Source organism: Delphinapterus leucas, chromosome X (assembly GCF_059928025.1).
Source record: "Delphinapterus leucas isolate spDelLeu-1000000601 "Yukka" chromosome X, BTC_Dleu_Yukka2, whole genome shotgun sequence".
NCBI classification, from domain to species: domain Eukaryota; kingdom Metazoa; phylum Chordata; class Mammalia; order Artiodactyla; family Monodontidae; genus Delphinapterus; species Delphinapterus leucas.
Window position 1 is genome coordinate 97,336,841 of NC_143150.1, and position 18,537 is coordinate 97,355,377.

Genomic DNA, 18,537 nt, shown 5'->3' on the forward strand with positions numbered 1-18,537 from the left:
GAAGTGTAACATACAAAAAAGTACACAAATCATAAATACACATCTTGATGAATACATGAATTTTCACAAGCTGAACACACCCATCTAAGCAGCACCCAGATGAAACGGAACGTGACCAGCACCCCAGAAGGCCCGTCAATGCCCCCTTCCAAGCACCTCCCCACCAAGGGTAACCCCTAGTTTATCTTCTATCACAATAAATGAGTCTGGCCAGTTTTTATATTTTATATAAATGGAATCTTACTGTGCCTATTCTTTTGTTTTTGGCTCCTCTTGCTCAACGTTTAAGTTGGGAGATTCGCTCATGTGTTTATGCGTGGTTGTAGCCTGTTCACTCTCATTGCTATGTGGTGTTCCATTCTGTGAACTGTCCACAATGTATGGACCCAATGTGTCCAATGTATGGATCCATTTGACTGGTGACAGTTACCTTGTATTTGAGTCCCAGAAAACTCTCTTGATTTGGGTGACACTCTCAATGACTTTATTTCCAACAACAAAGTGGTGTTTAGGGAAGACCCATTAACCCGAAATGGCCTCAATCGATGCTGGTTTGCAATGCTTAGAGAGGTCACCTAGCAGAATTGGTGTATTTAAAAAAAAGAAGAAGAAGAAGGAGAAGGAAGGAAGAAGAAAGAAAAGGAGGGGCTGTTCAGGGTGCTATAATAGAATACCACAGACTAGGAGGCTTAAAACAGCAGACATTTATTTCTCACAGTTCTGGAGGCTGGGAAGTCCAAGATCAAGGTGCTGGCAGATTTGGTGTCTGGTGGGAACCCATTTCCTGGTTGATAGACTGCTGTCTTCTTGCTGTGCACTCACATGGTGGAAGGGGCCAGGAAGCTCTCTGGGGTCCCTTTTATAAGGACACTAATTCCATTCATGAGGGCTCCACCCTCATGACCTAATCACCTCCCAAAGGCCTTGTCTCCTGATGCCAGGGGGTTTGGTTTCAACATATGAATTTGGGGAGGGACACAAATATTCAGTCCTTTGTAGAGGCAAAGAAAGGTAACCAAGATTTAGTCATTATTCCTGGTTACAACACAAATATTGGATGCTGTTTTGGACAAGCCCTTGAATGCCTGCTTTCAAAAGCAACACAGTCAGTGTTTCTGTTGTGGAGGCCACAAATGCACACAGAAGGAAGGCATGAAAGAGAGAACCTAATGGTTGGACAACAAGTGCTTATGGCTTTGGATAAAATTTCCACACAGAAAGTGTAGGGTCTCAAACTACTCAGTGAGTAGTGCAGAAGAAATCACTAACGTCAAAGACTTGTGGAAAGTTTAATAAAGTGGCTTTGGGCTATGACAGTGGAAAAGGCAATACAATCTCAACTTATGTGTTATTTTAATAATAAGTTCTTCTAAATAATAAAGGTAACCGGGATGGTTTTAAAAATACATTCACAAATTCTTTAACACTCTTCCCTTCAAGAGGCGGAGCCAAATCCTCTTTCCCTTACTGTGGGCTGGACGTGGTAATGAGGCTGCTAATGAATAGACTAAAGGGTACATGATGGTGTGTGGCTCTGGAGCTTAGGTCATGAGGTACTGTGGGCATCTACTTGCTCGGTTTCTTGCTCTCTCTTGGATCACTGTGTCCGGGGAAAGCCACCTGCCGTGTTGGGAGGGGCCTGAGGGAGAGGCCCACGTGGTGACTGAGTGAGGGAGGCCTCCCTCTGGCCATCGTAAATGAGGAACTGAGGCCTGCCAACAGCTATGCGATTCTCCAGCCCCTGCAGCCCTGCAGCCGTGGCCCACATCGAATATTCTAGGCCTAAAAGTTCAAGATAGTCAAAAAAGGTGTTCGGGGACCTTCTCAGTAGGACAACATGGGATCATTTTATATTTGGCCATCAAAGACATTTCATTCATTGAACGGATGGATGGATGGATGAATAGATGAAGTAATGAATCTGGGCTTAAAGATGGCATTTTTTTTTGGCGGCGCCACACAGCTTGCGGGATCTTAGTTCCTCAGCCAGGGATTGAACCTGGGCCCTCGGCAATGAAAGTGCAGAGCCCTAACCACTGGACAGCCAGGGAATTCCCAAGAAAGGATAGATTTTGGAAGAAGGATTTGACATGAAGAGCCCAATGGCAGAAGCCAATCAGGATGCTATTGCAGTGGTCCAGCAAGAGAGGATGGGAGGGACTTCCCTCGTAGCGCAGTGGTTAAGACTCCGCACTCTCAATGCAGGGGGCCTGGGTTCGATCCCTGGTCAGGGAACTAGATCCCACGTGCATGCTGCAAATAAGAGTTCGCATGCCACAACCAAGTAGCCCGTGAGCCACAACTAAGAGGAGCCCGCCTGCCACAACTAAGACCCGGTGCAACCAAATAAATAAATTTAAAAAAGAATAAATGTTCAGTTAATAACGTGTTTCTTTCAAAATAAATAAAGACTATGCTTTAAAAAGAAAAAAAAACAAAAGAGAGAGAGAGGATGGGAGCCTGGGCCAAGGCTGAGGCTGTGGGGAGTGGACAGAAGGAGGATGCTTATAATCAGAGGGACATTTTGAAGCAGAGGTTCTCCATCATGGACCCCTGTGCCGGTCTGATAAATCATATAACCCCCTTCTCAGAATCGTGCTTTACAATGCATAGAATAAAACAACAGGATTACAAAGGAAACCAATTATATTGAAATATGCTAGCAAGATACCAAAACCCCACTAATTTGTGATATTGTCATTGTGGCCGCAAGTCTTTTGACACTTCCCTCATTGAGAGGTGGGGTCTTTGTCCCCTCCCCTTGTACCTAGGCTGACCTTAGTAAGAAATTTGCTTGACCAATAAAACGTGGCAGAAGCGACATTCTGGACTTCCTTTTTTTAACTGGGGTACAATCGACATACAATATTCTATTAGTTTCAGGTGTGCAACATAATGATTCGATACTGGTATATATTATGAAGTGATGACCACAATAAATCTAGTTACCATCCCATACATAGTTTCAACATTTTCTTTTCCTTGTGATGAGACCTTTTAAGATCTACTCTCAGCATCTTTCAAATATGCAACGCAGTGTTATTAACTATAGTCACCATGCTGTCTATTATATCCCCAGGGCTTATTTATTTTATAACTGGAACTTTGTACCTTTTGACCCCCTTCATCCATTTTGCCCACTTGACATTCTGGAATTCCCTTTTTTTAAAAAAAATAATTAATTAATTAATTTATTTTTGGCTGCGTTGGGTCTTCATTGCTGCGCGCGGGCTTTCTCTAGTTGCGGCGCGCGCGGGTTACTCTTCGTTGCGGTGCGCGGGCTTCTCATTACGGTGGCTTCTCTTGCTGCAGAGCACAGGCTTTAGGCACGCAGGCTTCAGTAGTTGCGGCGTGCAGGCTCAGTAGTTGTGGCACGAGGGCTCAGTAGTTGTGGCTCATGGGCTCTAGAGCGCAGGCTCAGGAGATGTGGTGCATGGGCTTAGTTGCTCCGCGGCATGTGGGATCTTCCCGGACCAGGGCTGGAACCCGTGTCCCCTGCATTGGCAGGTGGACTCCCAACCACTGCGCCACCAGGGAAGCCCGACATTCTGGAATTTCTAAGGCTAGATCAGAAGATGTCTGGCAGCTTCCTCCCTATTCTCTGGAACACTCTTTTTGGGGCTGTGAGCCACCATGTAAGAAGTCCCACTACCCAGAGGCTGCCCAGTTGGGCAGAGGGCATGGGGGAAGCTAGGAGGCTGCCTAGGGGTGCAGAGAGACAGAGATGCATAAAGGAGCCCCCAGTCATTGGGATCATCCAATCTGAGGCCCCCGACATTGCCTGGAGCAGAGACAGCCCACCCAGCCCTGCCCAAAGGGCAGGTTCATGAGCAAAAGAAATGATTTTTGCTGCTTTCAGCCATTACCTTTTGAGGTAATTTGTTCCAGAGCACAGATAACCAGAACGCTAATGGGTGGGCCTATTTAATGATGAATTAAATAGTAAGATCTAACAGCAGTCCTAACAAATACCATAATTTCAAATTAGTGATGAGTCTGATCAGTATTTTGAGGTATCGGCGTCGACTATACTGTGATACGAAAATATCTGTGATTTTGAGAGGTGACCAAGTCACAGGTGCTGCTAATACAATGATAATGGTTGCCTACATGCAGGGCTGAAGGAAATGCTAAATTTCAGGTAAAGCTTAATGAAAAGAAAAATAAAAAGATTTCCCATCCAAGTTCACAAGTCCCCTGAATTCTATCTACGGATCCCAAGTTAAGAAGCCCTTTTTAGAGAGAAATCGGGGCATCCCTTTGATGACTGAGTTTGTCCTTCTTAAGAATTCAGTGAAGCAGCTTTTATAGACAGCTGAACAGACTGTATTTTTAAATGTGTTTTACCGGAAGCTTTAAAAATACCCCTCCTTTCATTCTTCTCCCCGCTCTCTGATGTTCTCTCTCATTTTTCTCCTACAGCAGCTCTCGCTGTCTCCTTAGTGTTCTCTCTGCTTCTCTCCATCCCCAGAACCCAGCTGCTCTGGTGCCCATGCTCCTGGGCTGGACCACGCAGAAGGTTCTCTCAGTCCTGCGCGGTGCCACCCACCCACTGCCCTCCTGCCTGAGAGAACTTTCTAGAACACAAATGTAATCCTGTTCTCTCCAGCTCCAGCTCCCAAGTCCACAACGGTGAGCGAGAGGGAGAAAAGCTTCTCTGACAAAGACAAGCCGGAAGCAGGCCCCTCTCTCCTGGCCACTGTTATCCTACGACACTTCCCTCATCGTTCCCCAGTGCTCAGGCTGCTTCCAGCCTCCCCGGGTTTGCTTTTGCCTTTCTGCCCTCTCCCAACATCTTTCCGAATTCATCCCCAAGGCTAAGGTGGGTATACCTGTGAAAACTAGGCCAGCATCACCTCCTCCAGGAAGTTTTCATAAGCTCCCCACCCTAAGCGTAACTAACAATGCCTTCCTCATTGGCCCACCTACTTGCTCAAAGGGTGGATTTTTTTTCTCATACATTTTATTGAAGGACAGCACACATACAGAAAAGTGCATGCGTCGTAAGTGTATCACTCTATGGATTTTTGTGGACTGGAGAGACTTGTACTTGTGTGTAAGCAGCTCCCAGAATAAGGAACAAAACTTTCCCAGTCCCCCAGTGGTCCCCCGTGCCTCTTCCCACTCACTACGCCCCTCCCCACCTGAGGAGAGCTATTATCCAGACTTCTAAGTGCAAACACTAGTTTGGCCGGCTTTTAAACTTCAGATCCATGGAATCACAAAGTAGGTGCTTTTTTTAAAAATTGAAGTATAGTTGTTTACAATGTTGTGTTAGTTGGTGCTTTTTGATGTCTGGCTTCTCCCACTCAATATCATGTTTATGAGATCCCTCCCTATTGTTAGGTGCAATTGTGGATTGTTTATTTTCACTGCTGTATAGTATTCCATTGTGTGAAGACACCACAGTTTCCTTCCCCATTCTGCTGTAGATGGGCATTTGGGTAGTTTCCAGTTTGGGGTCACTACCAACAGCACTGCAATGAGCCCTGCCTTTTGAGGAACATGGGTACACAATTCTGGTTGAATATATTCCTAGTAACCTACAAAGACAGGTTAAAACAACTGCAACATTTTTTTGCAAATCGCTATAATTTTTTTTTTTTTTTGGTTGCACCATGCAGCACGTGGGATCTTAGTTCCCTGACCAGGGATTGAACCCATGCCCCCTGCAGTAGAAGCACGGAGCCTTAACCACTGGACCGTCAGGAAGTCCCAACAAATCACTATAATTTGTGTCTCTGTTTCCCTCTATTAGACTGCGAACATCATTTTTATTTATTTGTTTTTCAAATAGCATGTTCCAAAGTTTAATTTTACTGTTATTCAGAGTGCCACAAAGAACTGTTTTGTTTTTATTTTTGTTTTTGGTTGCGCTGGGTCTTCTTTGTGGCTCACGGGGCTCTTTGTTGAGGGCTTCTCTCTAGTTGCAGCGCGAGGGCTCTCTAGTTGTGGTGCTCGAGCTCAGTAATTGCGATGCTCAGGTTTAGTTGCCCCAGGACATGTGGGATCTTAGTTCCCCAACCAGGGATCGAACCCGAGTCCCCTGCATTGGAAGGCAGATTCGTAACCACTGGACCACCAGGGAAGTCCCTAGACTGTGAACATCTTTTTTTTTTTTTGGTTGCACTGGGTCTTCGTTGCTGCGCATGGGCTTTCTCTAGTTGCGGTGAGTGGGGGTTACTCTTCGTTGCGGTGCACGGGCTTCTCATTTCATTGCTGTGGCTTCTCTTGTTGCGGAGCACAGGCTCTAGGTATGTGGACTTCAGTAGCTGCAGCACACGAGCTCAGTAGTTGTGGCTCACGGGCTCTAGAGTGCAGGCTCAGTAGTTGTGGTGCACTGGCTTAGTTGCTCCACTGCACATGGGATCTTCCTGGACCAGGGCTCGAACCCGTGTCCCCTGCATTGGCAGGCGGATTCTTAACTATAAGGAAGTCCCCGACTGTGAACATCTTTAACAACGGGCTGTGTCTTACATATTTTTGTCTCATCATCATCTAGCTTAGAGTCGCTGTTCAAGAAATATTATTTAAATGAATGAATACTGAATGCCGATAAATTGCTAGGAGAAAAGTATTTCTCCTATGGCCTTCATATTGTTTCATCCTTCTGTTCCTAGATTCTCCCAGATTCTGTTATTTACTATTTATATTTTTCGATCAGTTTGTTACATTTTTATTAAAAATTTACTCAAAATCCTTTGTGGAAGAATGTGAGACACACACACACACACACACACACACACACACACACACACGCACACACACAGAGCTTCCTTTTTCCTATCTAAATTCAGAAAGCAGTGGGACTAATTTGACTATGTGATGGTCTATCTACTCTTTTCTAGGAGGAGAGTCTTAGCTACCTTAGGAAGTCCCTGTTCCTGGGACAGGAAGCAGCTTGAGTCATTTAGGTCACACTCCAAATGTTTGATCATTTCAGTTGTTGAAAAATACCATGCACACAGAAAGGAAGTTATTTTATCTTTAAGTAGCACTTCGGGGCATACCTATAGGAGATTCGCTCCTCTAGAACTTAATCATCCCAGTTTAGCTTTTCACACTTTTGGTGACTTCTTGCAGGGTATGAGTGTGTGTTTTGTTTCGTTTTGAATCCACCTCCAAGAATGGTTCCTCTCTGTAAGTTAAAACGGTAATGAATTCTTACAAAGATCTGACTTTCAACTGCAAAGCGATCAAAAGAAATATTTAAAATTGTTTTACTGCCTCTGCTAGTTTATCATCACTGTTATTGCTGGAAATATTAATTTGCCATATATTTAGTTCACTCTTTTCTCTCACTCCCCGCAGTGTGATTTAGGTTATTTCTCGTGGCTTTTAGAACACGGTTCTCAAGGTTGAGAGTTGGGTGGGTGTCTTGCTTTGGGGGTTGGCAGAGGCATATCCATCCCCCTAGGCAAAACAGAAATGTGTTTAGTGTTATTAGAATGGTTTAGAGCTGTGTCCAAATGCAAGGTTGACTCATGTATTAGTTACCTATTACTGCATAACAAATTACCCCACAATTCAGTGACTTAACAACAACAGAACATTTATTATCTCGCAGTTTCTGTGGGTCAGGAATTCAGGAGTCAGGGGCCTTCATGAGGTTGTATTCAAGATGTCTGTCTGAAGATTCCACTGGGGCTACCAGATCTGTTTCTAAGATGGCTCATTCACATGGCTGTTGGCAGGAGGCCTCAGTTCTTGGCTCACCCAATAGGGTTGCTATGTGCCCATGACATTCAGGAGGCTGAATGTGCCCATGTCATGGCAGCTGGCTTCCCCAGATAGTAATGAGGAAGCCACAACGCCTTTTCTATCCTAATCATGGGCGTCACATACAGTCACTTCTGTCACATTCTATTTATTAGCAGTGAGTCACTAAGCACCACCCACAACCAAGGGAAGGAAAAGCAGGCTCCACCTTTTGAAGGGAGGAGAATCAAAGAATTTGTGGACATATTAAAAAACCACCACAGGGCTTCCCCGGTGGCGCAGTGGTTGAGAGTCTGCCTGCCGATGCAGGGGACGCGGGTTCGTGCCCCGGTCCTGGACGATCCCACATGCCGCGGGGCGGCTGGGCCCGTGAGCCATGGCCGCTGGGCCTGCGCGTCCGGAGCCTGTGCTCCGCAACGGGAGAGGCCACAACAGTGAGAGGCCCGTGTACCGCAAAAAAAAAAATAAATAAAAAATAAAAAAAAAAACCCACCACAGGTGGTAAATATGTTAATTGAATCCAATCAAATGTTGAGGCAACATGGGTGGTAGCTACATATTCCTCTCTCCTTCAATCGGATGACAGGGCAGAGAGAAATCAGAGGTTCGAAAAGAATCAGGGTAGGATTTACCTCGAAGTGGGGACCTGAGATTAAGAAAAAAAATTCCACCTGAAGGGTATGGCCGTGGATCTTCAGTTGTCATAGCAACTATAAACAAAATTAAGAAGGGCTCTGGTTGTCTGTCTGGGGCGTAAGCAAATTCTCCTTGGAGATCTGTAGGGCCCACATCCTGCATCTTGGCCTCCAATTTCTAGCCAGCCACTAATGTTATCTATGTAGTGTGATGAACTCTTGACCAGTGTTAAAGGCTGTCTCAAAAGAAGGCAAAATCATGACTCTCATACAAATATAAAATGAACACATCACAGGTTTTATATAACTCATTAATTAAATGAGGGAATGGGTGAGGTATAACTGGCTCAAAGGAGCATCCCAAGAACAGAAACATTTGTAGATCGGGAATATTGAAATAAATTTGCAAATGGACGCAAAACTGGCTTTTGGGGTGGGAGTAGGGGTTCTCACTGCCCCAGAGAGAAGTTATTTGCTTATCTATAGGCGAGAAGTATCCACAGTGCCGTTAGTTCTCTGTGTCGTATAGAGTTGTAAAATAGCCTGGCAAAGACAAAGGTTCATTTTCTGTAGGTTCCGAAAATACCCCCACCGTCAGGCTCCAGCATTCCATTGAAAGAATAGCCAGTAATCTTTTTTGCTTATTCCAAAGCCTTACATTTTTCCTTGTATCAAGTAACCTCAACTCTCTTGAGTTGGCAAAACACACTCCTCAGAGGGTGTCCTTTGAACCTTGGGAAGGTTGAGAATTGAATATGGAGAAGATGAAATCAATCAAATATACTGTAGTGATATTTTGGTGTTAAGTCCAGGAACGATCTATGCATGTGATTTAATCTGTAGTGTTTATGACAAGTTGGAGGTAGTAAAGAATCTCACAGATTAGCCTTATGATTCCAACTTAAAATTGTATAATAGACTTTAGACTCGCAATTTTAAGGTAAAAGGAATTAAAATTTGACTTGGAAGGCAAGAGTTGCAATGTTTAAGCCAACTGGATATTCACTATATTTACACATTTAATTGATTCGATTTTGCTTTTGGTCGGCCCTCTGTATCTGCGGGTTCTGCATCTGAGGAATCAACCAACTGCGGACCGAAAATATTCGGGAACAAAAAAAATTCCAGAAAGTTCCAAAAAAGCAAAACTTGAATTTGCTGCATGCTGGCAACCATTTACATGTCATTTACATTGTATTTACAACTATTTACATAACATTTACATTGTATTAGGTACCATAAGTAATGTAGAGGTGACTTAAAGTATATGGAAGGATGTGTAGGTTACATGGAAATAGTACAGCACTTTATTTAAGGGACTTGATCATCCTTAGATTTGGTATCTGAGGGGTGGTCCTGGAACCAATCCCCTGTGGATACCGTATTAGGTTCATAAGTTTGCCCATTCAGGCATTCGAATGCTTAAAAAGAAAATAAAACAAATTATATATATGTGTGTGTGTGTGTGTGTGTGTGTGTGTGTGTGTGTGTGTGTGTGTGAATATATATAAAATGTTTAGGGAAATTTAGCTAAATTTATAAAGGGATGGGACAGTTTAAGAGCATTTAGTCTGTTCAACTTGTCTTGACTGAGCCTTAATCAAACCCCTCTCTGAAAATGACTGCTCTAATTTTGTATAAAAATAACAAGGTTAATAAATGCAAGTTAAAAACTTGTGAAACTCTAGATTTTAAAATCTGGAACTTGAAAAAATCAATAGTAACTTAACACCTGAAATTGAATGGTTTTTTTCTATATACACCCACACAAATTAACTGGGATATCAAATAATTCCCACTGATGGTTTGGAGGAAAGAGATGTGGAAGAAAGCAAAGGAGGGGTAGGAGGGACATCCCTGGCGGTCGGTCCAATGGTTAAGACTCCTCGCTCCCAATGCAGGGAGCACGGTTCGACCCTGCATGCCACAAGGAGGGGCCGGAAAAAAAGAAAAAGAAAAAAAAAAGGAGGGGTAGGATGTGAAGCAAAAAATGAAGTTATGTGTTCTATTTTCATTTAAAATAAGATAGGTGGCAGGTTTTTGTTTTGGCCACGAAGCGTGCTTGAGGGATCTTAGTTCCCCGACCAGGGACTGAACCCAGCCCACGGCAGTGAAAGCGCGGAGTCCTAACCACTGGACTGCCAGGGAATTCCCTAGGTGGCAGTCTTAAAGCAGAGCCCCAAGATTCTTTGACATACTTCCCACTGAAAGATAAAAGGGAGGGGTTGACGTCCTCTCCCCCATTGAATCTGGGCTCTGTAACTGCTTGACCAACAGAATATGGCAGAACTGACACTGCTAGTTTCCAGGCTTAGTTTCCTTAAGTAACTGGCAGCTTCCATTTTCTTGCTCTCTTAGGTGCTCACTCTTGGCACCCAGCCACCATGCTGTGAGGAAGCCCAAGTGATCCTGTGGAGAGGCCCACGTGGAGAAGAACCAGAGCCAGCACCAACTTGCCAACCATGGGTGTGAGCCATCTTGAAAATGGATTCTTGAGTCCCAGTTGAGCTGCCCCAGTTGACGCAGCGTGGAGCAGAGGTGAGTTGTCTGCCAAGCCCTGCCCAGACTGCAGATTCTCGAGCAAAATAAATGCTTATTACTGTTTACATCATAGTAAAGCATACAAATCTTAAATGTACAGCCTGATGAACTTTTATATTTGTAAATAATCAAGTAGTCATCAATCAGGTTAGATATAGATATTTGCATCTCCCCAGAAGGTTCCCCAGTCAAACAGCTTCTTGAAATACTAACCAGGCACCCGAGCTATGAGCCCACAGTTCTGGGCAGCTCAGCATTTGTTTTTTCTCAGAGATGTTTCCAAACTTTCCTGGATTAGAAACAGTCTCTTCAGCATCCATCGATGGAATAGAAACAGGCTCTGATGTGTAGGCCAGAAAAGAGCAAAGGCTCGAATAGAAGACGACCAGATTTCAGTCTGTAACCTCTGGGAAGTAGGTCAGCAGGAAAATGAGCTGATCTGCTCTTAAACCTCGCATCAGCGCATAGGGTGCTTTCTTAATACCTGTAGTAAGGCCTGTGAGGCCTGATTTAGTACTTACAGTCCTAACTCTGTCCGAAGCAACAGAGACCAAAAGGGCTTTGGGGAATCTTTAAGCTGGTTGGAGGAGATCCCCCCAAATCTGCTTCACCAACTGCTTTACTTCAAACTGTGGGCTGATTTCCATTAATCACACTTGGCCCTAATTACCCTGGAACAGCCTTTCTTCCTTAGGCCTGGAGCAGGAATTTTAAGGGGCTCCTGACAAAGCAGGTCCCTGAGACCGAACAATAGTGGTCTCCAGGAAAAGCCTGGGTGAGGAAGTGTCCATCCCCACTCCTGTCCTTCCTGGAGACCCAGGTTCTAGGCCTGCTTGTGATCTCCCCAGGTAGAAACCCGAGTTCCTCCACTAAATAGATTTTCCTTTTGTTGTCACATTAATTTGCAACTCATTAATAGTGACAGAAGTGAGGTACTGCACCGATGTCATTTGCATATTCATGAGTGACTTATTATTAAACAAATAAGATTTTCCTATCTTCGCGAGCACCCAAAGTAAGGCTGAACAGCACATTACGCCGGCCCCGATGCTTTATTCTCTCTTTAATATGTTAATAGATGCAGTTGATTTCTTTAAGTAAATACGCATCTGTAAAACAACACGTACTTTATAAAAAAGAAATCATTTAAGTAATAATCTATTAGCAAAGTTGGCAACAATTTAAGAGGAGCAACCCGTTAATACCAACTCGTGAGAATCAATTTGTGAATTTTAACTCGGTTGGGTGGTGGGTTGCGGACGATCGAGGAGGAGGACCTGCGAGAGTGGGTGCGCGCTCAAAACCTATATTTTAATGAGTTTCCGGAGACAAGCACTCGAATCCTTCGCATCTTTCGGGCGCCGGCTCCCAGTAGGTCGAAAACCGCCCGCGTCCTGACCCGGATCAGCGTTTTTACGACATCCGCAGGGCACTGGAATCGTGATCTGAAAGCAGGCCGGAGCGCCACGTCTACCCCGCCGCTTTCACCGTGCCCACCGGCCCCGCATTAGCACCGGGTTAAGCCGGGTGGGGGCGGGGCAGGGCTTGAGCTCCCGGCGAGACTCCTCCACCGGGCCGGGACTGGTGGCCTCCCCTCCTATCCACCCTCGCTGCGGCACGGGTTTCGTCACAGCCGGTTCTTTCCTGCCGGGGTCAGGGCGGGTTCCCCCCGCGGCGGCGCGGAGCGCGGGGCCAACCGCGCACCCTTATCTCGGCCGAGTCAGACACTCGCCGCGCGGAATCTGTTGACATTTACTATTGTTCGCAGGAGTCCGGAGCACGGGGCGGGCTGAGACTGGGAGAGGGAGGGCGGCGAGTGTGGGGCCCGCGGCCGGCCGGGGTGTGTGTTTGTGTGAGCTCGCGAGGGGAAGGGGGGGCGATGCGCCGTCTCCACAGAAAAAAAAAAAGTGGCTCGCGGGCCCGGAAGCTTCCAAGCCGGCTCACTGGCCGGTGGTGGTTGGGAGGCTGCAAGAAGAAAGACGGGGCAGCCGGCGGTGGGGCCCGCGGATGGAGGGGGTCGGCTCCAGCCGCACGGCCCCCGGTGACCCGCAGGACACAAGTGCATTTGTGCCCAGCCGTGGCGGGGATTAAAGTGCCATACGGCCCGAGCGAGGGGGGCGAGGCGGGTGGAAAACAACTCCCCGCGCGCACAAAGCGCGCATTGTTCCAGCCACCTCCATTATGCCGCGCTGCAGCCAAAAGCCCGTTTCGCAACTGCCCGCCCGGCGCTCGCGCGCGCGCGCGCGCGCGCGTACACACACACACACACACACACACACACACACACACACATACACGAATTCGCCTGGGCCTAGGCCGGGGGTGGGTGCGCTCCGCCGGGACTGGGAGAGGCCGCTGGGGCTGGGGGGCTGGGGGGAGAAGGGGCTAGCAGGCGTCTCTTTCAGCTCGGCTGTTCTGTCTATTCAGGGCTGGGCTTTTTAATGTCTTCTCTCCCTAATCTCCTCCCCGGCACTTTTCCTTTTCTCCGGTTCCTCGGGCCTGCCCCGAGCGCACCCCGGAGCCTGGAGCTCCCCGGGAGAGGCGGCGACAGTGGGGGGTTGGGGAGGGAGCGCTCTAAGCCGCTGTCACCCGCGGATCGCAGCCCCAGGCACGCAGCGCTTGCCTGCTCTGCTGAGGACACGTGCTCGGGAGGAACCGGGGAAGCGTCCCGCCTTCCAAGGAGAGGCTCCCGGAGCGACTCCATCCCGGGCTCTCCAGGACTTCCCCGGGACCGGAGCGGGAGCTGCGGAATCCCGCGCCGCACTGACGGGCCTGCCGCCGGTGCGTGCCAAGTGGGACAGCCCGGCCGCCCCTACCCTTACCAGGCCAGTGCCTGGGCCCTGTTCTCCACTCTCCCCAGCCTTCACGGCACTAGATAGGCTCCCCGAGAGGAATTTAAGGCTTGCCAGCTCCTTAGGACCCTACCCTTTTCTCCCCCGGGAGCGGAGCTGGGGTGGGGATGGGGGGCAGGGAAAGAACCGAGACGCCCCACTCGCCTCCCGCCGCGCCCTCCTGGTGGGCAGGTGGGGAGCGTAGGAGCCCGAGCGCGGCGAGCCAGCGCGGTCTGGTTTCCTTTACGTTTACAAGCTATAAATAAACTTCCCCTTGGGCGGATGCGCGCTGCGTCCAAGGGTGGCTTCCCGCCGAATCAGGCGGGTGGTTTACCATCCAGGCCGGGAGCTGGTCCTAGCGCGGCCTGAGCCCAGGGTGGGGCGCTGGCTCCGGGAAAGCTCAGAGGTCGGCCAGGAGTGGCCGAGTGACCCACCATCCCTGCGGGCCTGGGGCGCCTCTGCGGTGTGGCCCGAGGGTGGGGCTGGGTGATTTATGAGCCGTCACCCACCCCGCCTCTCCCGTTTCACTTGTTTTCCTCGCCTTCTCCAGCTCAAACCCCATTCCCAGAGCCTCGCCCCCAACCCTGCCCGGCGACGATTTGGCAACTGCAGGCTGCTAGAGCGCCAACCCCGGCCCCGGCGGGGCGCGTGTCCGCAGGGCGTGGGTGAGGTCCTCGGTGCTTTCACCCCCGCGCCCCCGCCCGGCGCGAAGAGGGGGCGGCCTTGGCCGGAGAGGCGGGGAGGAAGGGCTGGCCGCGCCACTCCGGAAACCGCGGGCCTGCCGGGTGGATCACTGACCCTCAAGGTCACGGGGCGCGGGGAAACCACCGACCCACGCCAGAGCTGAGGCCAACGCTCCAGTCGTAACCCTCCTGGGGGGTGCGCAGCTCCGCAACGGAGCCCAGAGGACGAGATAGAAGACGTAGCGCAGAGGCCACCACGGGTCCCAACACTGCCCTCCATCAAAGGGGCGCCGTTTCAGTCGGCTCGGCGCCCACACTGCGAAGTCTGGGGCCGGGCCTCCTCGAGTCCCCAGCACACGTGTGTGTGTGGCAGTGTACATGTACGGGCCTACGGGGACTCTCAAAGGAGTGGGGTGACTCTGGCAGCTGCTACGTTCGTTTCCGCTGAGACTTGGGAGGCCGCGGAGGAGAGGCGGCCAGCGGAGTGGGCGAGAGCCGGGCTTGGGAACGGGGAGGGGGCGTCTTCCCCCCGGGAGGCTCCGTAGCGAGCGCCCCCCAGCATCCTCTACCCTCCCGTCTCCGGGCCGCAGCCCCACACCGCCCCAGGCTCGCTCCTCTGCCCCGTGTTTATTTAACCCTCAACCCCTCCGCGGCAGCTGCGGGTAGAGGGATTCCCGGCGGCGCTGATCCCGGAGCTGGACCCCAACCTCGGGCCGCCGGGAGCGCCCCTCCCGTTCCCGAACCTCGAGGTCGAAGGTCCCAATGGGCCGGCGCCTCCGCTACCTAAATGGGCCTGGGGACCGTAAGGGGTCGACAGAAGGGGACCCTTGGCAAGGTCCCCATTGTTCCCCGGGAGCTGGGAAGCTGACTCACGCTCCGAACACAGAGCGATGCCGAGTGTTTTCTCGGCAGCCTTCACCCGAGTGCTTTATTTAGACAGGCTTTATTTACAGTACACATGTTTTCGGCTCGTTATTCTGGAGGCGGGAGTGGAAACTGGGCAGAGCAGGAGTTCTCCCCGTGAGCCTCACGTTTTTTGAAGGGGCTGAGGCTCAGCGCAGTCGAAGGATCCCACTCCCGCTTGCTGTGTTCCCCAGTGAGATGATGCGTTGGAAAACAGTGAACGGGTGGCAGTGGAGGGCGCTGTGGGGGGGGGGGGTACACAGGGGGGTCACCCCCTCCCACAGTGCCGCTCTTCAAAATGCATAGCATATCCGCAGGTCCATTGTACAGACTTGGGGTGGGGACAGAAATTCACACAGACAACACACACCAGCTTAGTGAGAAAAGCGTCTTTAACTCTTTTTCCTGGGCTTCTTCCTTCCGGTTTTGGACTTCTCGGGTTATCCAGGTCTTGGTCTCTCTGGATTCTGGGAAAGGCCTTGTCCAGATTCCTGAGTGGAGGGTACAGGCAGCTACTCAGTAAGTGGGGTGGTCCGGTTAGGGGCTGCAGGAAATTGTCTGAGCTAGGTGAAATAGTTTACAAAACCTTTTGGGGGTTTTGACTTGAAGCTGGCAATGTTAAACCAAACCAAGGTTAATGAGTTCTCTCTCCTGACTTTTTAGGTGCAGTTCAGAGAAAACTGGGGGTGGCGCTCTTTAGAGGAAGTAGGTTTAATGGCATTTCCTCTCATTTTTCTCCACTGCGAGGTGTTGCAGTCGTCCCCCCTGCTGCTTGCAGAGTTCAGTAGCCTCTCTCTGGTTGGGGGTGGCAGAAAGGCTTCTCTGGGGTCCCTCTTTGTGGGGCCCGCAGCTGACTTGGTCTCTCATGGCCACTGAATTCGAAGTCTTAGCCTGTTTGCTTGCTTCTGACTCCTGCTAGGAGTGAAGGGCAGCCTGACCAGAGGTGCTCGGGCCCTAGGAAGTGCACAGGACACAATACAGACACCCTTCTCCTGGCCTTCCCCTAGCGCAGCCCCGGGTCTCTTCAGGAGTCAAGGCCTAAACAGCCTTTGCCTGGGTTTGTCTCCCTGTCTTGAGTCTCTGGCTGCAAATCCTCAGCTGCGTTCTGGGGTTTACCTGCAGCGCTTCCCTTCCTGAAGCCCACACCCTCTGGTCCCTGCCCCCTGGCTTGCGGGGCTGACTTTTCGCCTGCGCACATGCCCACCCCATTCCCGTTTTCAAGCCGCAGTGTTGGAGCTGTGCGGACCAGAGCTGAACTGTGGCCATGCGAGAGAAGGAGGTGGCTTGACCTTTACAGGAAGGGAAGAGAAGGCGGATTCACAGCTCGCAGCGCTGCTGGGAGACCCGGGGCTGCACAGGGAGCCGCAGGCGTTGCTACAGCCCCAGAAGCTCTGACGGGAGCCTGTAAGAGGAAACCAGCTCCGGGAGGCCTGAGAGCTTCTGTGCGATGTGTGTGTGTGTGTGTGTGTGTGTGTGTGTGTGTGTGTGTGTATGCGTGCACAGGCCGCTCATCGAGAGAGGAACTGCCTTTGTTGTGGGGCGGGGGGAGGCTGAGGCTGCTGCCAGTGTAGGGCAGTCGGCAGTGGGGGGAGGCTCACAGGGAGGCTGGGGGCCAAGTTTGGGGCTGCAGTGATGGATGGGGCCTCCAGAGAAGACAACTGCTAAAAGAAGCTGCTCTTAAGAGGCCCAGGCACCTGGACACTGGCTCATCAGATGTTGGGGGGCATGGGGGGAAGGTGTTCCAAGCAACTTAGGAAAGTACAGCCTAGAGGGGGTAGAATTTAGAACTGCCAAAGGATAGAGAGCCTGGAGCCAGCTTGGGTTTTTAAACATTAAGATTTGGGGTGGCGTCTTTGAGACAAGCACCTTCCCGGGGAAAAACAGCAGGCCCTTTACTTGGAAGTCCCCCGAGGCCCCAAGTACAATGAGCTGGCAGTCCAGGCTCACCCAGGGGCGTGCGTCTGTGGAAGGGGCTACAGAAAGTGCAGCCCCCGCCGGTCGCTTCCCAGGCTCCGGGCGAGGGAGCGGGCAGTGGTGGGGTGGACCCACTGCACACCGAGACCGCTGCCACTGGGGGGTGAGGCGGGGCAGGTGCTGCCTCAGCTTAGCTGCTGGGAACCATTGTTTGAGTCTGCACCCAGCGCTTCTCCAGCCGGGCTAATTCTCCACGTGTCCAATTTTCGTGTCTGAAAAAAAGCAGCAGTACAGAAACAAAACCATATGACAGGACTGGGCTGCAAACCTTGAAGAATCGAGAGGGTGGGAGAGGTGGCGGCTGGGAAGGGGGAGGGGAAAGAATGTGTGTGTGTGTCTGTGGGTGTGTGGTGGCGGCGTGGGGCGGGCGGCGGCGCACAGTCCAAAGTTTCGCCCATTTTCTACCCGATCTCACCTCCCGGCGTGCTCATCTGATGCAGTTCCAACTCCCTCAAACGATTCCGCAGCCCCAGCGCCCGCGGGAGTGTGGAATTACAGTCGGGAGGCAAGGCGCTGCCGCGAGCCGCGACGCGCAGAGCCGGGGGGTGCGGAAGCCCAGGCCCGCAGCAACGAGACGCCCCGGCTGGCTCGGGCTCGCCGTACCCCCGCCCCTGCGGCTCCGTCCCCTTCCCGGTCCGGAGCGGGAAGGTTCGTCACCGCACACGCTCTGCTGGCTGCGGGACTGTGGGGAGGGGGAGGAGGGGTACGGGGCTTCTCCCGCCTACCTCTCCGGGGCGCGATGCCCCCTTTCCCCTTCCTGAGATTCATTTCCTTAAAAAATAGCCTAAGGGCCGAACGTTTAGCTACGGGTTCGGCCTTTCCCCACCCCCTGTGCCCTCTCCGCGTTCCCTAAACCCGCCAGGGCACTTTAGGCCCGGCTTCCCCCCCTCCCCCTCGCTTCCGCCCGTGCACGAGCTAGTGGCGGTCACTTCTGCGACTCTTTGGAGGCCGACGGCCCGGAGCTTTGTTCTCCCGGGGCTTCCCCTCCCCCCTCTAAGTCATCCCCGGCTCCACACTTTATCTGCCCCCCTTCCACGTCCGCGCACACAAACAACCCAGGTTCATAATCTCATTAGCATAGGCCTGGATCTGGGTGGCCGCGAGGCTCCGCGCGCGACCCGGCGCAGCGCTGTACTTCGCCGCGACCCGGAGTTTCCATCAGGCGTGAGCCCTGGGCGGGGGCGGGGATGTGGGCTTTGGGGCAGGATTGGGGCCGGCCGGGAGGTGGAGGCCGCCCGGGGCAGCCGGAGC